This window comes from Scyliorhinus canicula, chromosome 11, assembly GCF_902713615.1.
Source record: "Scyliorhinus canicula chromosome 11, sScyCan1.1, whole genome shotgun sequence".
NCBI lineage: Eukaryota > Metazoa > Chordata > Chondrichthyes > Carcharhiniformes > Scyliorhinidae > Scyliorhinus > Scyliorhinus canicula.
The window spans coordinates 167,507,761-167,530,928 of record NC_052156.1 but is presented as its reverse complement, the minus strand read 5'-3'; the positions used below and the strand labels follow the sequence as shown (position 1 = coordinate 167,530,928).

The following is a 23,168-nucleotide window of genomic DNA, read 5'->3' as shown; positions in this document are numbered from 1 at the left end:
AAGCAGAAACCCCAGAGACTCATCTCCTCCTACAGTTACAGCGTCTTATCTTTCCACAACCACACTCACAGCTTGTCATATTCTTGCTGCTTGAGCTTATCTCGAGAATGGCTGCTTACATGCAGCCAGTTATGATGCCTCTCGTTTGCTGATTGATCAGTCAATACGTGTGCAGCAACACTTGCACAAGGATGACAACCAGAAGCAAAACAATTGGGCAAGTACACACTTTTCTGACAGTGACTGCTGACTCAGAACAGGGAAGTTGGGTCTTGTCACTTCAGTCCCATTGAACACTTACCAAACTATTTCCCCAAAATACTGCAATGCAGAATTAATTGATTTTTCTATACCTGTTGTTCAACTGAAGATTTGGAGCTGCGAACCAATCTAGAATTGCATATCCTCCCCAAATAAAATAACATTGGGAATAAATAGAAATATTTGATATTTCTTGCAGAACTTGCTTTTATTTTCCTCAGGAAAGATTTGTTTTTCAAATCCCAGAGGAATTTTTTGTATTACCAACACACGGAAAAGGAAACATTTAAGACATGCACATGTGCAGAAAATAAAACGTTGTTTTAAAGTAAAACATTTGATTCCTAAGAGAGGTTTTAAGAGGAACGATTAATGTTATTTCTTTCACTCACTTCACAGGATGGTGATGGGTTTGACTGCCTTTCATTCCAGTTTTAGGGCAATTCCGCTGTTGTTAGCTATGGCTCCTGGGGGTGCAACCTTCAAGTAGCTTTGCAGAGGAAACTGGGCAGTATCTATCTCAGTCTGTACTGTTATCAGCTGTGAACACACGCTCCACCACAGGCTTGATGGGTTTGCACTATAACTAACTGGGTTGTACAGTCTGGGAAGGTGCAGCATATAGTGTTCCTGCTGAGCTGGTCGATCTCAATTGGGCTAGCAGCAGGGGCAACAATGAATAGCCTCAGCTCATGAATGACGTCCCACTCAGCGGCGATGGGGCAGAAAATGGATGGGGAGAAACACCCTCCAAAAGTTTTCATTTCAAAATATTGAGCTATTCAAAATTCTGATCAAAAATACATTTAAAATATTGAATTTGTCTTTTAAATACGAATAGATCAGCCATGTATTTCCAACTTTCTATTTCTGTGAATCAGTAATGAAGAGTTCTCTTCTTCAGTCACATCCCAGAGGTGGATCTCCTCCCTTTACTGCTACCCAATGTGCTTCACATGTGACCATTTGGGGCAGCACAGTGGTTAATAATAATAATAATAATCACTTATTGTCACGAGTAGGCTTCAAATGAAGTTAATGTGAAAAGCCCCTAGTCGCCACATTCCGGCACCTGTTTGGGGAGGCTGGTACGGGAATTGAACCCGCACTGCTGGCATTGTTCTGCATTTCAAGACAGCTATTTAGCCAATTGTGCCAGACCAGCACTATGGCTTCATAGCGCCAGGGTTCCAGGTTCGATCCCCGGCTTGGGTCACTGTCTGCGCGGAGTCTGCACGTTCACCCCGTGTCTCTGTGGGTTTCCTCCGGGTGCTCCGGTTTCCTCCCACAAGTCCTGAAAGACGTGCTTGTCAGGTGAATTGGACATTCTGAATTCTCCCTCTGTGTACCCGAACAGGCGCTGGAATTGGAGACTAGGGGCTTTTCACAGTAACTTCATTGCAGTGTTAATGTAAGCCTGCTTGTGACAATAAAGATTATTATTATTAACGAGGCACGTTCCACTGTGCAGTTAGCTTGGACTGAGGTCAGCCTAAATCAGGAACAAGCCTTTGTGTGTACACATTGACTGTTATAGTTGAATTCAAGCAGAGATAAATTGACTGAACCTAGAATCCAGAATTGAAGAGGATTTGGAGCAATGGTCCCAAAAATTGCCAGTATTTGGTAATGTCTGAGCACAAAACTAATATATGAAGTTCCGCTCTTCAGGTGTAATGTGGTCTTTGGAAAATAGAAATTAAGGATTAATTTGAATTGCAGCATCTATAGAATTCCATGAAATAAAAGCATGTTTTTTTTTAACCTTCCATATATTAAATATGCTTCAGTGATCCCATATAAAAATAGGCCATCTAGGACATACAGTGCAGAAGGAGACCATTCGGCCCATCGAGTCTGCACCGACCCACATTAAGCCCTCACTTCCACCCTATCCCCGTAACCCAATAACCCCTCCTAACCTTTTTTGGTCACTAAGGGCAATTTAGCATGGCCAATCCACCAAACCAGCACGTCTTTGGACTGTGGGAGGAAACCGGAGCACCTGGAGGAAACCCACGCAGACACGGGGAGAACGTACAGACTCTACACAGACAGTGACCCAGCGGGGAATCGAACCCGGGACCCTGGCCCTGTGAAGCCACAGTGCTAATCACTTTTGCTTCCATGCTGCCCACAAATCTATCGCGGCACCAATGCATTTATTTCCCTTGCAAGGGGGTGGATGTTGAACAATAGGAACTGCCCAAGGGGAAGGTTTTTAATTGGCAGAGCTGAGATTTAACCCCGAGCCCTGGAACTTAACTTGATACTTTATCTTTTTTATGACCTGACACATATATCTTTCAACGTCTTCATTTCACATTTGCTGCCCACTTGAAACGTCTTGATCATTTTCAACAGCCGCAAGCGCCAGGAAACATCCCAAATTATTACTGAAAATGTGTTTCTGTCAAAGGAGTGAACAGCACATTATTTAGAAGCAGCTTGTTAATAGGTAATGCCACCATATTCTTGTAACTCTGGATAGTTATGGAGTACAGACTTTCCTGACTGGTAATCCGATCACAAATATAACTGTTCACTCAAGTCTTAAAATATCATCATTGTTCTGGAACATTCTCATAATAATAATCTTTATTGTTACGAGTAGGCTTACATTAACACTGCAATGAAGTTACTGTGAAAAGCCTCTAGTCGCCACATTCCGGTGCCTGTTCAGGTACATGGAGGGAGAATTTAAAATGTCCAAATTACCTAACAAGCACATCTTTCGGGACTTGTGGGAGAAAACCATTGTGTAACTAATCATAATTGTGTAACTAAATTCATTAATACAAAGTTAAATACCTAATGATCCTGTTAATTATGATTTCATTTTGAGAATTTCAAGGTAACATTTTCGTCTGAAAATCATCGCCCAAAGAGATTCCCCAGATTGATAAATTCGTTGAAAGAAAGAGTTTTAAAAGAAATAGATTTGCATTCCAGCATACAACAACTTAAAAAATCTTAATGAAAATAATTAATTTTGCAGTGAAATACTTTGTTTATTCTTTAGGACTCAATAAAATATGTTAAATATTATTAATACTAAAATCAAAGCAACTGAGCTAGGTCACTTCAGAGAGAGGTCAGATGCTGTGAGCATTTTACAACCCATTCACAGAGACCAGTGAGAAAGAGGAAGATACAGATGTGCATAGTTTATCAATATCAACAAGTGGTTTGATGTCAGGAAGGTCACCCAGACATACTGGTGGCTTGGGATCAATTAAGACAAGACCCGAGATCAAAGATTAAGATTTAAACTAAAATGAGTGAGACTCACTCCCGAATGAATAAGACATGATAGATCTTTGTTACAGGGTTTACCTAAGGGCAGTGCACAGAGAGCAGTGCAAATAGAGTGGAGACAGGTCAGTTCAGGTCAAGAAATGGACATAAATAAATTCCTGAAACTTACAGTCAGTCCATCCTATTGAGGTTGGCAAATAGAAGTATTTGTTCAGAAAAGGGCGACATTTTTGTCCGAATGCTGAGGCGCATTTAGATGCGTAAATGGTCACCATTTGGGTTACTTTGGAGGAGATCTGAATTTCCTCCACATTCCCAACCTCACACAGTTTTCCTCTGGCTGTCTTGCGGAAATGCACAACGCACTGCGCTCCACCGCGACCCAATGAATTTAGAATTCAAGAAGTTGTACAAACAGGATTTTCAAAAGCCTTTCTTGCGTGTTGGCATTGCTAGCCCATTCCAAATTACCCTTCTGAAGTGTTACGGTGAGCCATCTTCTTGAACTGCAACAGTCCATGAGGTGCAGGTGCACCTACAATGTTGTTGGGAAGGGAAACAAGAATTTGGATCCAGGCACAGTGAAGGGACAGTGATATATTTTCAGGTCAGGATGGTGTGTTGCATCAAAGGAAGCTTGCAGTTAGTGACCTTTCCATGTATTTTCTACCCTTGTCCATCTAGGTGGGAGAGGTCACAGGTTGGGAAGACTCTGTTGAAGGATCATTGGTGAATTGCAGCAGTGCATCTTGTATATAGGCCATAACTCTGCCACTGTGTTGTGGTGGAGGACGGAGTTAATGTTTAATGTGGTGGATGGAGTTTTGGTGGAGTGGACTACTTTGTCTTGGATGGTGTGAAGCTTCTGAGAGTGTTGCTGGAGCCACCCTCATCTCGGTAAGGGGAAAGTGTTCCATCACAATCCTGATCCTTTAAAATGAATTTAGGGGATATTGGCATCAGTTGCACCATGGGGATGATTATTGATTGCACCATGGGATGATTGGATATAAACATAGAACATACAGTGCAGAAGGAGGCCATTCAGCCCGTCGAGTCTGCACTGACCCACTTAAGCCCTCACTTCCCCCCTATTCCCGTAACCTAATAACCCCTCCGAACCTTTTTGGTCACTAAGGGCAATTTATCATGGCCAATCCACCTAACCTGCACGTCTTTGGACTGTGAGAGGAAACCAGAGCACCCGGAGGAAACCCACGCAGACACGGGGAGAACGTGCAGACTCCACACAGACAGTGACCCAGCCGGGAACCGAACCTGGGACCCTGGACCTGAGAAGCCACAATGCTATTCACTTGTGCTACCGTGCTGCCCAAATGGTGGATTAAGACCTCGGATTCTTCAGACAACCTGCACTTAAATTTACTCCGAAGACATGATGCCCTGGGGATGGATTCTCTGTTTCAGAGACACCGGAATCAGTAAAGGTGAACGGGCAGTGAAATGGTCATGGGAGAAAATCGTAGCCAGTGCCAGGTGCATGCCAGAATGCAAAGTTCCAGTGCCTCGACAGCGGTGTCAATGCATTCCACTCTGCACGTACAGTGAACGTCGTTGGCTTATTTGGACATTCTGAATTCTCCCTCCGTGTACCCGAACAGGCGCCGGAATGTGGCGAGTAGGGGATTTTTACAGAAACTTCATTGCAGTGTTAATTTAAGCCTACTTGTGACAATAATAAAGGTTATTACCATTATTATAATTTTTATTATCATTATCGCTGGTTCGGCCAGCATTTATTGCCCATTCCTAGTTTCCCTTGAGAAGGTGATGGTGGGTTGTCATCTGGAACCGCTGCAGTTCCTGGAGTATAGATACACGCACAATGCAGTTAGGGAGGGAGTTCCAGGATCTTAACCCAGCCTATAGATGGTAGGCAGGCTTTGGGGAGTCAGGAGGTGAGTTACGTGTTGCAGATTTCCCAGTCTCGCATCTGCTCTCATAGTTTTGATATTTGTATGGCTGGTCCAGTTAAATTTCTGGTCAATGTTCATCCCCAGGATTTTGATAGTGGGAGCAATGGTCAAGCCATTGAATGTCAAGTGTAAATGGTTAGATTCTTTTGCTGTAGTTTCTGTTATCAGCCAATAGGAATATAAACATTACACGATTGTATTCATTCAGCAGAATGCAATTGCTTTTTATGTGAATCAGTGATATGGTTCACTTTATCTGCCAAGGAATGTAAAATATTTTGCAGTGATAGTGGGCATACTGGGTGAGTGGCTAAGGATTAATGGAGGGAATATAAAGGTGCCATGGGGTGGCAATTATTATCTGATGGTGTATGGACTGGCATGGAGGTGTGGGTGTCAGAGGTGCAGGAGGTGAGAGATGAGTTTTAGAGGACGTGTAACCAGTTTGGGGAACTGGCAGATACGGTGTTGGAGAACTGAGGTGGCCCTTCTACCTGGCTCGCCTCCATTGCCACACTCCTCCTTCATGGTTTGCAGTTCGCAAACTGCACAGCCAACTCAAGCCCAGTGCTTAAAGACAAAGATGGTCGGGCAGCATGGTGGCCTAGTGGTTAGCACAGCTGCCTCACGGGCGCTGAGGTCCCAGGTTCGATCCCGGCTCTGGGTCACTGTCTGTGTGGAGTTTGCACATTCTCCCAGTGTTTGCGTGGGTTTCGCCCCCACAACCCAAAAAAATGTGCAGAGTAGGTGGATTGGCCACGCTAAATTGCCCCTTAATTGGAAAAATAATTGGGTAATCTAAATTTTAAAAAAAAATAAAAAGACAAAGATGGTGTGTGAAGTCACACATTGGTGAAGGTTTCCCAAGTCCAGAGGAAGATTCGGCCCAATTGTCTGATTTCATATCAGAATGTTTGTCACGGTGACGTGAAGTGAGCATTCACAATGTGACAGAGGAGGAGAATCACAGAGAAAATATCCACTCACCAACCGCCTGCAAATAGATGTTTTCAAGCACAAAAATGGAAATTGTCACTGGGTAGCTCTCTTGCCTCCGATTTGGGAGGTTACAGGTTCAAGTCCCATTTTTGAAACTTGAGCATGTAACCCAAGCGGACACTGCGGTGTAGGGCTGAGGGAGCATTGCATTGTGGGTGGTGCTGTCTTGCAGATCAGACCTTAACCCAAGTAAACAATCCCATGGCCCTGCCTTGTGCCCTGGTCAAGATCGATCTCTCAATGAACAACATAAGGTTTGTGGCCACTATCCCATTGCTGTATGAAACATTGTTGTGTGAATATTGACTCTTAAGCTGTCTGCATTAAAGCAGTGAGAACTAATTCAGAGTAAAGTGCTCTTTGATGTTACTACACCAATGCAAGCTTTTCCTTCTAGCAAAGGTCAAGTCAAGTAATTACTTTCATGCTATTTAGGATTATCTAATAATTCAACATAATAGTTTCCTTTTAAATAATAAATACACCACAAAAAGATGTACCACCTGGCACTTATCCCTATTTAAAACCAGTGTTTGAATTTCCAACCATTAATTTAGACTGTGCACTATTAATGTGGTAAGAATTAGCTTTGATGACGTGAATATAGAGTAAGAAGAAACTAAATCGCCATGTCAGATTAAATTCAACGCTGATAAAAGTGGGTTTTAACCAGACTTGTATCAACAGGCTCATCCAAATGATCACTTGTCTCCAGCTGCCTTGCTACACGCACGAACACATGCCACATGAGTTAATTAGCTGTAACTTGATGCCAGCTGGTCTTGAGTTCAAAGGAAAAATGTAACGCTCCACGTTTCCATAGCCACATTGGGAGGATGTGTTGATGCAAAATCCGCAGGTTTAAATTAAAAGGCAAAATGGAACCTCGACCAGCTAAACTAGTGTCACCCTCAATGATCATTTACTTCCCAAAACAAACATCAAACGTTAGAGCATCACTCAAATGTCCCCATCTTAGGTGTATCTCAAAAGTGAATGGAATTGCCCAAAACCATGTTTTGCATTTCAAAGTTCATGGGCGCGATTCTGCGCTTCCCACGCCGAGTGGGAGAATCGCGGGAGGGCCGGGCGACTCATTTCACGCCGCCCTGGCACCCCATGCGATTCTCCCACCCCCCCGCTCGGAAGAATCGCTGCTCGCCGTTTTTCACGCCGACCGGCAAATCTCCGACCTGGATGGGCTGAGCGGCCTGCCGTTCGCGGCCATTTTACGACGGCGGCAACCATACCTGGTCGCTGCCGTCGTGAACATGGCGCCAAAGGCACGTTTGAAGCTTGTGGGGGGCGGAGAGGGGAGTGAGCACCACGGCCGTGCTCGGGAGGGGACTGGACCGTGATCGGTGCTCACCGATCGTTGGGCCGGCGTCTCAAAGAGATGCATTCTTGCCCCTCCGTCTCCCCGCAAGATCAAGCCGCCACGTCTTGCGGGGCAGCGGAGCGGAAGCCGGCCACCGCGCATGCGCGGGTTTGAGCCGTCAGCCGTCGTGCCGTCAGCCGCGCATTCGCGGGTTGGAGCCGGCCAACCTGCGCATGCACGGCTGATGTCACATAGGCGCCGCCGTCGCGTCACTCTCAACGCGACGCCCGGCGGACGAGTGTTATGGAGCGCCGCTCCTAACCCCCAGGGTGGGGGTGAATACGGTGAGAGGAGCGGCCTCCGAGGCCGTTGTGAAACTCGGCTGAGTACACGGCGGCCTTCACAATTTTTCCCGGGAGTGGAGAATTCCGCCCCATGTTTAATTTCGGAGGTGAAATTACTTTCTCATCGTGTAGTGGTGTAGTGTTTTACCCTTTTATTTGAAACCTACCTAAAGGAATATCAAACATGTTTATTCCAGCAGTGCGCTAAGACAGCTGGCTTGTAATGCAGAACAAGAACGGCAGCACAAGTTCAATTCCCGTTCCAGCCTCCCCGAACAGGCGGCGGAATGTGGCGACTAGGGGCTTTTCACAGTAACTTCATTGAAGCCTACTTGTGACAATAAGCTATTATTATTATTATTATTAGCTTGGGTGAGTTAGTGTGCACCGGCTGAGGTTATTCATGAAGGCCCAACTTCTCAACCTTGCCCTTCGTCTGAGGTGTGGTGACCCTCAGGTTAAATCACCACCAGTCAGCTCTCCCCCTGAAAGGGGAAAGCAGCCTATGGTCATCTGGGACTGTGGTGATATTTACATTTACTAAAAACAATTCCTGGAGCACCAATTGGAAAGTTTCTGAAAGAATATTCATTTACCTAAATAACCACTCAATGAGCAGAAATAGTGCAGGTTGGAGCAGCCAATTGTTCTGATAGTAAAGTGTAATTCGTGACTGTGCCACTGATTGCTCTGTGTTGTTCCACACAGTCAAGTATCCAATGACATTCATCTCTACTCTGCGATCCATCCAGGAAGAAGCTACAGTTCATTATTTTCAAAGTAAGGAAATTCATAAAATGATGCTTTATTGAGATAAAGCAAACCCAAAATGATCCATCTCAGTAGCAGGGTAAGGTGAACCAGGTTTATAGATATAGAAAATACCAGCAAATATTTCCTGATACAAGACATGGTGAACAGCTGGAGTGTGTTGTTCAGGCGGGTAACTGGAGAAAACAGCATGGATAGATTTCTGAATGGCTGTGATCAAATGTGTTGAAGGGCTTTCTTTATACAAAACTATGCTGTGAGTTGGTAATTACAAAGCTCTCAGAGAACTTTCAAATTCTTCTTTTAGCTAAGTTAAGTGTGCCCCGACATTCAGTCAGCAATAGCATTGTGAGTGCAGCAAACGTAACAAAACCTAGAAGGTGAATTATGATTCAATCAAACACGTATTGTGCAAAACATAGAGAGAACATTTTATCTCTCTGTATGGTTGAAAATCCATATGGCACACAACTAGTAGCACTGTGCCACATGAAAGTTATGAAAGTTATCGCAACAATGCTGTATTACACTGCAGGCAGGAGAGGAAGAGTGTACGTTGACCATGTTGGTGCCATGCCCCATGTTCTGTATTTGTGTGAAAGCTGCCACATTCTCCTCGAAAGCTCACACATTCTCACGAAGCCGGGGTCTTCATGAATAACCTCAGCCAGTGCATTCTCCTTCCTTCCCTATTACGATATGTGTTGTCTGTATAGCATGCAAGAAACAATGGGCTGGATTCTCCGCAGCCCCGCACCAAAATTGTGGCTGCCCTGGTGGGGGGCGGGGGATCAGGCACAGTGGGGGGGTGGGGTGGGGGGCCTTATGGGCGGCCGGGGGAGAGATCGTGCTGGATGGATCCTCGGACGTGCAGCCGATCAGGGGGACCTACATTTCAAAGCTGCCTCCGCGGTCTGAGTGCGCCATGGCGCTCGGTGCGGCCGCTGGAGGTACTGCTGTGCGCATGCACGGACTCCAGACAGGAAGTGCGGTGGACCGTATCCACAGCTAAAGCTGCGTGAGTCTCTCTTGGTCCCTGCTAGCCCCATGCAGGTCAGTGAATCGGCTGTTCTTTTTCATTGAAAACTCGAGAGTGAAATTCCAGCGTTTCTAAGCCGGCGTAGGGACATAGCCCCATTTTGGAAGAATCCAGCACAATACTTTTCACTGTATACTAATATATGTGACAATAATAAATCAAATCAAATGAAACACAGTAAAAGTCCTCTGTCCTGTTCCCTGATCTATCCTTTCCATTTGTTTATTGATTAAAAACTGATTACACAGTTTGTTTCTACCATTGTGAATGCTGCAAACCCATCAATAAGTGCGTTTCCATGTTTGTGACTTGTGTTTCCAATCTTACTACTGCTTCAAATTGTTGTACAAAATATATTCAGCCCATTTCTATTAGGTAAAGAACCTGGTTGAATACCAGAGTAGATGAAGCATTCAGAGGATGTTTCTGGTAGCCATGCAAATCTTCCAAATGTTTTGGTGTTGTTTGTGGGCTGGGACCTGGGACTCATCCCTCATCCTGACAACTAGAACAAAATGTGTTTGCTTTTACAATATGCATCGGCGTACAACACAAACAAACATCTCAGCCTCTGAATGGACCTTAATCCCCTGCTTGTCTTGTGCTTGGGTCAGGAACAATTAAACCCATTTCTGAACAATTGTGTAGGAGGGTGTAGAAGGATGGGTTAGTAAATTTGCAGATGACACGAAGGTCGGTGGAGTTGTGGATAGTTCTGAAGGATGTTATAGGATACAGAGGGACATTGATAAGCTGCAGAGCTGGGCTGAGAGGTGGCAGATGGAGTTTAATGCGGAAAAGTGTGAGGTGGTTCACTTTGGAAGGAGTAACAGGAATGCAGAGTACTGGGCTAATGGCAAGATTCTTGGTAGTGTAGATGAACAGAGAGATCTCGGCATCCAGGTACATAAATCCCTGAAAGTTGCCACCCAGGTTAATAGGGCTGTTAAGAAGGCATATGGTGTGCTAGCCTTTATCAGTAGGGGGATTGAGTTTCAGAGCCACAAGGTCATGCTGCAGCTGTACAAAACTCTGGTGCGGCCGCACCTGGAGTACTGCGCGCAGTTCTGGTCACCACATTATAGGAAGGATGTGGAAGCTTTGGAAAGGGTTCAGAGGAGATTTACTAGGATGTTGCCTGGTATGGAGGGAAGATCTTACGAGGAAAGGCTCAGGGACTTGAGGTTGTTTTTGTTAGAGAGGAGAAGGCTGAGAGGTGACTTAATAGAGACACATAAGATAGTCAGAGGATTAGATAGGGTGGACAGTGAGAGTCTTTTTCCTCGGATGGTGATGACCAACACGAGGGGACATAGCTTTAAATTGAGGGGTGGTAGATATAGGACAGATGTCAGAGGCAGTTTCTTTACTCAGAGAGTAGTAGGGGTGTGGAACGCCCTGCCTGCAACAGTAGTAGACTCGCCAAATTTAAGGGCATTTAAGTGGTCACTGGATAGACATATGGATGAAAATGGAATAGTGTAGGTCAGATAGGCTTCAGATAGTTTCACGGGTCGGCGCAACATTGAGAGCCGAAGGGCCCGTACTGCGCTGTAATGTTCTATAATTCTAAAATAAAGGAAAAAAATGCAAAGTATGAAAAGTTCTTCTTATTTTTCACACACTTTAACATTTTAATGTATCTTCTAGAATAAAATGACTAAAAAGCAAACACACAGGTAGAAATTCAAAAACAATGCTCTCATTTTGTTTCACCTGTAGTTGAAAATGATTCTTTGCCTCCACAAAGTAATTTGAACATGATCAGTGCTAACAGAACAATAGTAGACTTGGGCATGGTGATGGGGTAGATAAGGGGTCATGGTCGAATAGGCTGGGTCAACCGAACTTTCCGATTTGACATGGAACTTTCTTTTGGAGCATAAAACGCTTTGAAAAGAGTCGGGGAGTTCTCCCATCTTGGCCAAGAATTATCCCTCAATCATCATGACTGAAGAAGAGTTGATTATCTGGTCATTATCATACTGCCATTGAATGGATCTTGCTGTGCACAAATTAGATGTCCTGACTGCAGTGACTATGCTTCACAAAGTGTTTCGCTGCTCAGGATGTGCTCAAATTGTGAAGGACATCATAGGAATGCAAGATTTTTCTTTAAATCAAATATTGTAGGATGTTCTCTCGGTTGTTTTTGACTCCCTGAGGGGAACAACAACTGTTTGCAGTTAGACAACCCATCAAGTTGTTAGAAATAACAAGTTAGTTGCAGCTGCAGGTGACACGTGTCTGTTCATGCCGAGGCTGTTCTCAAAAACGCAGATGGCTGTCAGCAGCTCCAGAGCAAACTGCACTCGCCCGATTCTCTGCTGATGACACTTATCTGACCCCCCCCCCCCCAAACACGCACACACACATAGGCAAACTGAGCACAATCTCAAAATATTCAACTTCCAGATTATTCAGTGTGAAAGCAAACTGTCTGCACATTCTCACAGAGGCTGAATATGAATCAGGGTAATACCAACCCCATTCTTTGCAGTTTAGTGACTATGTCAATTCAGATAAATTAATCCTCAATACTTGATTGTCCTTTGGTATTTTGAATCTGTATCCACAACATTACACTTAAATAATCTCAAAACATTTTGATGCATATTTAGATTATCCGCATCAATTATCATCGGCTTTAGGTGGATTAATTGAATTCCACCCCTTTAGAATCAGAAAGTTTAAATACTGCACGGTGGTGAAAATAATATTCAGACCCAGTGAAAATGTAATTGATCACTTGGCCATCATTAAAAACAAAACTTTTTTCCTCCAGGAATCTAATGGCCTCTTTTTAATTATCACCAAGAACGAAAGGGCAGCACGGTGGCGCAGTGAGTTAGCCCTGCTGCCTCACGGCGCTGAGGCCCCAGGTTCGATCCCGGCTCTGGGTCACTGTCCGTTTGGAGTTTGCACATTCTCTCCGTGTTTGCGTGGATTTTGCCCCCACAACCCAAAAAGATGTGCTGGCTAGGTGGACTGGCCATGTTAAATTGCCCCTTAATTTAAAAAAAAACACCAGGAAAGATTTAATCAATTATATGCACCAGAATCAATCTTTTCATGAAGAATGGGTTTATGATTTTGCTACTCAAAGAAGAAAGCTTCCACCACCACAGAACTGCCCTTCACCCCTCTCCCTGGTACACAAGCAGTTCTTCGAATAACTTGTTTCCATGTTTATATTGGAGCCTAAACTTCAAGTCGCTCCATTATCCTGCGTGAAGAATTCTATCATATTAATTCCATCTCGGGGTGTGAATGATGTTAACTCTGGATTAAAGAAATGAAATGAAAATCGCTCGTCGCAAGTAGGCTTCAAATGATGTTACTGTGAAAAGCCCCTAGTCGCCACATTCTGGCGCCTGTTCGGGGAGGCCGCTACGGGAATTGAACCCGCGCTGCTGGCCTGCCTCGGTCTGCTTTAAAATACAGCTTTTTAGCCCACTGTGCTAAACCAGCCCCTGAAGAAGTGGCAAAAGCTTGTTCTATAGTACAAAAATCCCTTTTCAAAAAGTGAGTTTAGAAATGCAGGTGGGAAGCAAATGGATAGCGATCCTGCTGCTGAAATTGTCCTGTGGTGTTTGGAACATTGAGGAGTCAATCACTCCCCATGCAGTCGCAACTCTATCCTGCAAAACTGTGAATAATTGGTTAACAGAGGGAAAAATCTGTTCACCGTTGCTTACCCATTCTGCAAATGTAAATTTCATAGCATTCGAGACAGCTTTCATAACAGAGGTGCGAATTTCATGTTTCAAATCAGTTTCACAATCAAAGTGTGAATCAATGTTTGAAAAAGCCGGTTTTGTAACATGAACGAGAATTTTGTTACGCAAATGTTTTGCAATGCGAATTGTTAAAATAATCGCTATGTCATCGCTTAAACCAGGTATAATGAAATTCCTGAAACCTGCAGTTCAGTTCCCAGTGGGTTATTCAGGCAAAAGTATGGGAAAATTAGGTCAGAAAAAGGAGCCATTCCTTTTCTTCACCTATTCCTCATGCTTCTCTGGAGGAAGAGTGAAATTAATTCTCATTGATCTGACACTGGAAGCTGGAATAAGCTCAGACACCTAATGGGATGGAGTGTAGCAGATCCAGGTACGGTGCAAAACTCCCTTTACTCTGCCCAGCTACAAGCCTCAACACCGACCTCAGGAAAGCACCACCTATCACAGCAACAAGGCAACATTAAAAAAAAATCCTATCATAGGATGTGGCCGTCTCTAGTACAGACAGTATTTGTTGCCACAGAACTGAGTGGTTTGCTCGGCCATTTCAGGGGGCAGTTAAGATTCAATCACATTGCTGTGGGTTTGGAGTCACATGTGAAGCAGGTGAAGATGGCAGATTTCCTCCCTAAAGGCATTAGTGAACGAGCTGGGGTTTTTATATTGTTGCTGAAGCTAGTTTTATAATTCCAGATGTATTAATTGAATGCAATGGTGGGATTTAAACCCATGTCCCTAGAATGCAAATCCACTGACGTTACTACAATGCCACCATGGTCTCTTGTGAATCTATCAATTCAGAGTTTGATTTATTTTTTTTAAATTTGTTCGTGGGATGTGGGCATCACTGGCTGGGCACTCAGCGCAGTTAGGAACCGACCACATTGCTATGGGTCTGGTGTCACATGTAGGCCAGGCCAGGTACTGGCGACAGATTTCCTTCCCTCAAGGACATTAGTGAACCAGATGGGTTTTAGGACAATTGACAATGGTTTCCAGGTCATCATTAGATTTCTAACTCCAGATTGGAACCTGGATCCTCAGAGCATTACCCTGGGTCTCTGGATTAGTAGTCCAGTGACAATCCCACTACACCACTGCCTCCCCTACCAGGAGAAACAAAGAGTTATGTTCATTATCCTGCCTTTGTCCAATAGCCTTGCATTTCCCGGCACAAGTCATGAGGGAATTGAGAAAAACAGCTGATAGCTCGACACTGCGACCCTGAGGTCAGTTATACGGATCGGTCAACATGGTCAGTGCAGCTCAGGCCAGCAGCCAAACTGGAAATGTGTTCAGCTCAATACTACCATGTGACCCAGGTACTCCAGGTGACCCAGTCACTGAGGAAGCATGTACCATTGTGTGTCTGGAGGGGAAGGCTGTACAAGTAGCAGACAGAGTCTGAGAACAGTGGTGACAGGAGAAAGTGTCTGAGGGCAAAAGAAGAAGCTGTGAGGGAGAATAGAGGGAGTGATGAAGTAATGGGAACTTAAATGTTCCTATACAATTATTTCCTCTTGTTCTGCTATGATATTGATGATGAAAAATCACAAACTCACCTCGAATGCCCTGCCACTGATTGGCTGAAGTTTTAGAGTTTAACAATGGGTTGCTGAAAATGAGGCCACCATCCTGTTGAAATCAAAGATAAAATACATTTTAACACTTCCTATTCCAAAACAAAGACGTTGATTTATAATTTTAGAAACAGCAAAGCTTTTGCAGGTGAAGTCTGCATTAAGATAAACTTGTGTCAGAGGTATTAGCCCCAAAGCCCCTGGATGTATCTCCATCTAAACAAAGTGATAGCACTGATGTGTTTGACGTGAAACCTTCTTTACTCTTCCTACATTAATGACATGAAACCTTACCCACTGCAACATTTTTTAATATTCATGTGTCAGCCTTAAAGCCATGGTTTGATTCATGTTTTAAACAAGCAAACAAGATGTGATTTACTCAATCTCTAAACGTCAGAGAGGTTTATAGAGTAACTCAGTCATGTCATCTATTGGTAGAATATTTTTATAACTTTCAGTACAACCGCTAAAACACAAAAGGCACAACTACTCATTATAGCCATGATCAATTAATTAATTGTGACAAGGATACCAATAATTGGGATCAGATCTGGGTACCGAGGTAGGAAGCTCGAGTTAGAAAATTTTCAGACTCACCAGATCCACCTGAGTAAACCGGGCCCAAACATGCACCATATTAGCTCTGGGGCTGGATGGGGGGAGGTGGGAGGGATGTGTGGCGGGAGGGGGGAGCATGGAGAATGGTGGGGACAGGATAGAGCCCAATGATCCAGCATCAGGATAGAGTCAGGCCCAGTGATCCAGGATAGAGTCAGGCCCAGTGATCCAGGATAGAGTCAGGCCCAGTGATCCAGGATAGAGTCAGGCCCAGTGATCCAGGATAGAGTCAGGCCCAGTGATCCAGGATAGAGTCAGGCCCAGTGATCCAGGATAGAGTCAGGCACAATGATCCAGGATAGAGTCAGGCCCAGTGATCCAGCATCAGGATAGAGTCAGGCCCAGTGATCCAGCACCAGGATAGAGTCAGGCCCAGTGATCCAGCATCAGGATAGAGTCAGGCCCAGTGATCCAGGATAGAGTCAGGCCCAGTGATCCAGCATCAGGATAGAGTCAGGCCCAGTGATCCAGGATAGAGTCAGGCCCAGTGATCCAGGATAGAGTCAGGCCCAGTGATCCAGGATAGAGTCAGGCCCAGTGATCCAGGATAGAGTCAGGCCCAGTCATCCAGGATAGAGTCAGGCCCAGTGATCCAGGATAGAGTCAGGCGCAGTGATCCAGCATCAGGATAGAGTCAGGCCCAGTGATCCAGCATCAGGATAGAGTCAGGCCCAGTGATCCAGGATAGAGTCAGGCACAGTGATCCAGCATCAGGATAGAGTCAGGCTCAGTGATCCAGGATAGAGTCAGGCCCAGTGATCCAGGATAGAGTCAGGCCCAGTGATCCAGGAGAGAGTCAGGCCCAGTGATCCAGGATAGAGTCAGGCCCAGTGATCCAGGATAGAGTCAGGCCCAGTGATCCAGGATAGAATCAGGCCCAGTGATCCAGGATAGAGTCAGGCCCAGTGATCCAGGATAGAGTCAGGCCCAGTGATCCAGGGTAGAGTCAGGCCCAGTGATCCAGGATAGAGTCAGGCCCAGTGATCCAGGATAGAGTCAGGCCCAGTGGTCCAGCACCAGGATAGAGTCAGGCCCAGTGGTCCAGCACCAGGATAGAGTCAGGCACAGTGATCCAGGGTAGTGTCAGGCCCAGTGATCCAGGATAGAGTCAGGCCCAGTGATCCAGCATCAGGATAGAGTCAGGCCCAGTGATCCAGGATAGAGTCAGGCCCAGTGATCCAGGATAGTGTCAGGCCCAGTGATCCAGGATAGAGTCAGGCCCAGTGATCCAGGGTAGAGTCAGGCCCAATGATCCAGGATAGAGTCAGGCCCAGTGATCCAGGATAGAGTCAGGCCCAGTGATCCAGGATAGAGTCAGGCTCATTGATCCAGGATAGAGTCAGGCCCAATGATCCAGGATAGAGTCAGGCACAGTGATCCAGGGTAGAGTCAGGCCCAGTGATCCAGGGTAGAGTCAGGCCCAGTGATCCAGGATAGAGTCAGGCCCAGTGGTCCAGCACCAGGATAGAGTCAGGCCCAGTAATCCAGGATAGAGTCAGGCCCAGTGATCCAGGATAGAGTCAGGCCCAGTGATCTAGGGTAGTCAGGCCCAGTGATCCAGGATAGAGTCAGGCCCAGTGATGCAGGATAGAGTCAGGCCCAATGATCCAGGATAGAGTCAGGCCCAGTGATCCAGGGTAGAGTCAGGCCCAGTGATCCAGGGTAGAGTCAGGCCCAGTGATCCAGGATAGAGTCAGGCCCAGTGGTCCAGCACCAGGATAGAGTCAGGCCCAGTGATCCAGGGTAGTGTCAGGCCCAGTGATCCAGGATAGAGTCAGCCCCAGTGATCCAGGGTAGTGTCAGGCCCAGTGATCCAGGATAGAGTCAGGCCCAGTGATCCAGGATAGAGTCAGGCCCAGTGATCCAGCATCAGGATAGAGTCAGGGCCAGTGATCCAGGGTAGAATCAGGCCCAATGATCCAGGAGAGAGTGAGGCCCAGTGATCCAGGATAGAGTCAGGCCCAGTGATCCAGGATAGAATGAGGCCCAATGATCCAGGATAGAGTGAGGCCCAGTATCTAACATCAGGATAGAGTCAGGCCCAATGATCCACGATTGAGTCAGGCGCAGTGATCTGAGCCTTGCTGTTGGGGTAGAAGTTCAAAATGCCGCTGTGGAAGTTGTGAATTAACATGCGCAGGAGGTTCTTCCAACTGTCACAGCGATCCAGCTCTCTGTGTTCCAATACATCACTGGGAATACTGAACTCCCATCCATAGGGAGTAACAGTGACTTCAAGGAGCACAAATTGCTGCCCTATTCAGGGTGACATATTCATCTTCCCACCGTTACCACTTCATCAATGCTCCTGCTGTTTCCTGACAGCTTCTCCATACTGCTGTTACCCAGGCTGAGAAGGTACAAACTGATACCAGTCTTCCTATCCACTCTGCAGGAGCAGGAGGACAGGTGAAGGTGCATTGGGAGATGGGCATGAAGGAAATGAACAGTGGCTATTGATTGGCTTTTGTGCAAAATATAGCATGACCTTCCTAAAGGTTTGGAGTGTCAGTTTTGTGGCAGCATTGTGGCCAATCAGGCACTGCAATGGTCAATAGCTGAGGGAAGGTTAGGTGTGTGACGGTTGGTGAATGGGGAATTAGGGATGTGGTTATTACACTCGGATGAGCTGCTCAGAGATTGCCAGGGGCTGACAGGGGCTGTTTGTGTGCCACCTCCTCCTGCTGGGAAAGGTATAGCTGGTGATAAGGCCTGTTCCTTCATAATGGTGAGTTTGTAAGGAAGGTCATTGATGAAGCAGCTGAAGAAGGTTGGGTCGAGGGAACTACCCTGAAGAACTCCAGCAATGGTGCCCTGGGATTGAAAAGATTGAACTCCAGTAACAGCAACAATCTTCGTTTGTGCTGGACATTACTCCAACCAACAGAGAATTTTCCTGTTTCCCATCGAGTCCGGTGTTGCTCGGACTCCTTGAACCATACTTAGTCAAATGTCACATTGATGTCAAGGGCAGTCACACTTGCGTCACCTCTGCAGTTCAGCTATTTTGTCTATTGCACCACAGTTAGTGAATCTTGAAGAGTAGAATTTATAGGAAATGCTCTCTCGTGGCTGAGTACAGCTGTCCGTGTCACAAGCATTTGGATGATACAACTTTGAAAACTTGCGCGATAAAGGAATAATGTACATGTGGTCTGAAAGTGGAGTATCTGTAAAAAATCTGTGTTTCTTTCTCTCCCATATATACATGCACATCAAACTCATCTCTATCTCTCAAGGGGATAGCAGAACAATATGGATCAGGAAATACCCCAGCAGTAGCACTGCGTCCCCTTCCCAAACAATCTCCAAGGATCAAGACCAAGCTAATTCCCTCAACCCTTTAATACATATTGTTCTCACTGCATTCCAAGTCATGTCAGCTAACCCAATGTGCTATCCTGCATGCTTCATGCAATGAACTCAGGGCATAGACTCAAGTTTGGAACAAGTACAATGAACAGATCATTTTTTGATTTTACTTTGAACCAGCCAAATGAAGTGCAGTGGATTTGTCCCTGTCACGTGTGTCCTATATTCCTCCATAATATAAAATAAATCACAGATATAGGAAATATGTGCATTTCTGTTCTTTTCTAAATAGCCTTATACGGTAGTAGCTCATTTCAGTTTAAGAGTGCATCCATTGAAAACAAACAGACCTGTAAAGGTCAACAAAATAATAATTTATGTGGGTCTGTCAGCTGTCTTAAGAAAGAACTACCCTGCATTTATATTGTACCTTATCGTGTCACACAAACATTCCAAAGTCTTACACATAAATAAATCACCATGGGTTAAATCTGAACTTCCATTTGCACTAAATGTTAGCAACACGGTGATTAACATTTGTGAGTTCAATAATTCCAGTCCATATTTCAGCACTTGGGGAGATATTTGATCATAACGTCATGCCAAGAGAATCTGTTTTGATCACGGAAATGACTCATGGAAAAGGTGCACTATATACATAGAATAGAATTAATCCATTATATCGTGCACCTCTTTTTCTTCTCTCATTTCATATACACTCCTTGTTTTGCCATTTGTTCTCCTCTATTCCTCACTAGAATTCATCTCTTCAATAGCTCCATACCAGCTTTCTTTCCTTCCACAAGCTTCACCAAATCTAAAGCTCTATAACTCACATCCGTCCCTTTTACATTCCATCAGCCCCTGCCCTTTCCAAGATGCGGCGCCTCTAAATTCAAGGCCCATGCTCCTATTTTGGCGTTCCTCCATGCTATTCCCAAACTTCATCTAAATAACCACCTCCAACTGGGCAGGCCATTGTCAACATTTTTCATGGTGAAAGTCTGTGTGTGTCCTGCACCCACTTCCCCACCATCTATACTGAGTTTCAGTCACAGTGTGTATGGAACTTTCTCAATAAACACTCTGACCTATTGTACCTCTCATGCTCCTTTCAATGTCCCTTAAAATGTAGATTTTTAAAAGCCAGTTCAGTTCCCTTTACCTCGCTCACCTGCTGCTAAGGGTTTTATTCTCCAACTTTATAAATCATAGGGACATTCTTGTGCTTGATAGATGATATGTAAATGGGAGTTATCGCTACTTATCCCAATCTTTCCCTGAGCTAAATGTCAGGGGAGTAAGGCTTCACACTGTATATTTTTTATAATATATATAGATAACATTATGGCTAATTTAGAATTAGAATAGAATCCTACAGTGCAGAAGGAGGCCATTTGGCCCATCGAGTCTGCATCAACCCTCCGAAAGAGCACCCTACTGAGGCCCAAGTCTCCACCTAATCCCTGTAACTCCATCTAACCTACACATCTTTGGACAATCCACCAAATCTGCACATTTGTGGACTGTGGGAGGAAACCGGAGCACTGGAGGAAACCCCACACAGACACGGGGAAGATGATTCAAACGCCACACAGACAGTGACCCGAGGCCGGAATCAAACCTGGTCCCTGGTGCTGTGACATAGCAGTGCTAAGCACTGTGCCAGCACCCTCTTAATTTCTAAAAATTTTAAAAACTGGACTCCTTTTAAAATGACTGAAGCTAAGCCCATTTGTGACAGTTGAATGAAAGGAACTTTCTGTAAATATCAGGGAAACTTGTACCTCATTATCTCTGAAGAGGAGAGGGACAAGACGGATGTTGAGGCTAGGGATGGATGTTTAAATACTCTAGGTCAAGTTGTCATACGGAAGGGGGAAGTTTTGGGTATTCTAAAAGACATTAAGGTGGACAAGTCCCCAGGACCGGATGGGATCTATCCCAGGTTACTGAGGGAAGTGAGGGTTGAAATAGCTGGGGCCTTAACAGACATCTTTGCAGCATCCTTGAGCACGGGTGAGGTCCCGGAGGACTGGAGAATTGCTAATGTTGTCCCTTTGTTTAAGAAGGGTAGCAGGGATAATCCAGGGAATTATAGACCTGTGAGCTTGACGTCAGTGGTAGGCAAACTGTTGGAGAAGATACTGAGGGTTAGGATCTATTCACATCTGGAAGAAAATAGACTTATCAGTGATAGGCAGCATGGTTTTGTGCAGGGAAGGTCATGTCTTACAAACCTAATAGAATTCTTTGAGGAAGTGACAAAGTTAATTGATGAGGGAAGGGCTGTAGATGTCATATACATGGACTTTAGTAAGGCGTTTGATAAGGTTTCCCATGGCAGGTTGATGGAAAAAGTGAAGTCGTATGGGGTTCAGGGTGTACTAGCTAGATGGATAAAGAACTGGCTGGGCAACAGGAGACAGAGAGTAGTGGTGGAAGGGAGTGTCTCAAAATGGAGAAGGGTGACTAGTGGTGTTCCACAGGGATCCGTGCTCGGACCACTGCTGTTTGTGATCTACATAAATGACCTGGAGGAAGGTATAGGTGGTCTGATTAGCAAGTTTGCAGATGATACAAAGATTGGTGGAGTTGCAGATAGCGAGGAGGACTGTCAGAGAATACAACAAAATATAGATAGATTGGAGAGTTGGGCAGAGAAATGGCAGATGGAGTTCAATCCAGGCAAATGCGAGGTGATGCATTTTGGAAGATCAAATTCAAGAGCGGACTATATGGTCAATGGAAGGGTCTTGGGGAAAATTGATGTACAGAGAGATCTGGGAGTTCAGGTCCATTGTACCCTGAAGGTGGCAACGCAGGTTGATAGAGTGGTCAAGAAGGCATACAGCATGCTTGCCTTCATCGGACGGGGTATTGAGTACAAGAGTTGGCAGGTCATGTTACAGTTGTATAGGACTTTGGTTCGGCCACATTTGGAATATTGCGTGCAGTTCTGGTCGCCACATTACCAGAAGGATGTGGATGCTTTGGAGAGGGTGCAGAGGAGGTTCACCAGGATGTTGCCTGGTATGGAGGGTGCTAGCTATGAAGAAAGGTTGAGTAGATTAGGATTGTTTTTGTTGGAAAGACGGAGGTTGAGGGGGGACCTGATTTGAAGTCTACAAAATTATGAGAGGTATGGACAGGGTGGATAGCAACAAGCTTTTCCCAAGAGTGGGGGTGTCAGTTACAAGGGGTCACGATTTCAAGGTGAGACGGGGAAAGTTTAAGGGAGATGTGCGTGGAAAGTTTTTTTACGCAGAGGGTGGTGGGTGCCTGGAACGCTTTACCAGCGGAGGTGGTATAGGCAGGCATGATAGCATCATTTAAGAGGCATCTAGACAGGTATATGAATGGGCGGGAACAGAGGGAAGTAGACCTTGGAAAATAGGAGACAGGTCTAGATAAAGGATCTGGATTGGCGCAGGCTGGGAGGGCCGAAAGGTTTGTTCCTGTGCTGTAATTTTCTTTGTTCTTTGAGACACCAATGACACCTGTGGGCTGCATAGACCAAACTCAATAGGAACTATACAAAGGCATTTAATAAGCCAGGCCTGACCAACTGGGGCCTATCTGTCTGCTCGGACAAAGAACCCCGCAACCTTCCTTTCTGGTCTTACTGATTGAAACATTTAGCCATCTCAGGAAACCCAGACAAAGAAATATGTACTATTTGTCAAAGCCAGAAAGAGAGATGAGAGTCATGTGCCAGCTTGTGTAACCAGTAATATTGCCTTGCTGTACTGAAAAAAAAACTCAGTCTGCCATTTTTTCCATCCACAGCAAAGCGGTTCTGTCCAGGTTGAATACTTGCCCCATGTAAAATATTGCTATTGGAACTTCTATAGCATCACCAACAAAACTGATTCATGTCTGCATACCTACTTTCTCATGGATGTCAATTCGACTGGAAAAGTGAATTATTCAGCATCAGTTTTCAACCTGCAGACCACTGGGAAGAAATGTCCCATTGGGCTTT

The 23,168-nt window shown here is 45.1% G+C and overlaps 1 protein-coding gene across 1 annotated transcript in view; it reads right to left on the bottom strand.

Moving 5' to 3' along the window:
• Window positions 1-23,168, bottom strand: part of sema3d (sema domain, immunoglobulin domain (Ig), short basic domain, secreted, (semaphorin) 3D) — a 372,874-nt gene that overhangs the window by 295,870 nt on the left and 53,836 nt on the right. Inside the window, exon 2 of the mRNA XM_038811982.1 lies at window positions 15,233-15,305. The gene's annotated coding sequence lies outside the window, so the exon portion shown is untranslated. The remainder of the gene's footprint in view (window positions 1-15,232; window positions 15,306-23,168) is intronic.